The sequence below is a fragment of the Saccopteryx leptura genome, chromosome 2, assembly GCF_036850995.1.
Source record: "Saccopteryx leptura isolate mSacLep1 chromosome 2, mSacLep1_pri_phased_curated, whole genome shotgun sequence".
Lineage (NCBI taxonomy): Eukaryota > Metazoa > Chordata > Mammalia > Chiroptera > Emballonuridae > Saccopteryx > Saccopteryx leptura.
In genome coordinates, this window is record NC_089504.1 from 205,770,529 (window position 1) to 205,771,447 (window position 919).

At 38.3% G+C, this 919-nt stretch overlaps 1 pseudogene; it reads right to left on the reverse strand.

Annotated features, from left to right (window-relative positions):
* Positions 1-491: 491 nt before the first annotated feature.
* On the reverse strand, positions 492-579 carry LOC136396339 (small nucleolar RNA U3; annotated as a pseudogene).
* Between the last annotated feature and the right edge of the window lie 340 nt (positions 580-919).

Consider the following 919-nt stretch of genomic DNA (forward strand, 5'->3'; position numbering starts at 1 on the left):
TCTTGCTTCTCTCTCACTCACTTCCCCTCTTGCAGCCATGGCTTGATTGGAGCTACTTGGCCCCAGGCACTAAGAAGAACTTAGTTGATGAGCAATGGAACAATAACCCAGATGGGCAGAGCATCGCCCCCTAGTGGTCTTGTCGGGTGAATATCTATCAGGGCATATATGGGGGTCTGTCTCTCTGCCTCCCCTCCTCTCACTGAATTAAAAATAAAAAATAATAATGCTTTGTTCTTAGGTCACCAAGTCTGTGACATTTTGTTATGGCATCCTGAGCAGATAAATATGCCTGCTATATATATGTTTTTTTTCTCTAAGAGTTTACCTGTAATATTAGGAAATTTCCATCATGAGTGTGTAAGGGGGAACATAGACTCACCCTTTAAATTATTTTCCCATGCCATCTGCCTCTGCACTTAAGATTCTCTAGTTCTCTAATTATGGAGCTAAACCCTCAACCCTTTGGATGTAGAAACTGACTTAAACCAGCCCACAGTCCCAAGGCTTTTAAAAATACCATATGTTATGTGTATATTTTTGACAAACTATAGAAATGATCCCTGAAAGTATAGTCATATGTGGATATTTCTGGATTGGTATAATCACTTTACACTTCTCCTATGGCCCACTTGTGGGTTGACTGACATGTGGTAAACTTGGATGGGTTCTATAAAAATTCCGTCTGACCCATGCAAGAAAAAAACAGAGAAGCCTATAATAAGACATGATAGAATATTTACAGAGAGCTTAAAAAAGGGAAGTTTCATCACACTGTAGTGAAATTTATGGTTCGAATTTGAGAGCAGGATGCTTTTTAAATATAACCTCAGCTTGGATCATCTTCATGTTTGTTCTAATGCATCTACATCTACTATTTTTTTTTCTCTCTTAGCTGAAAAAAAAACTTTTGACGAAG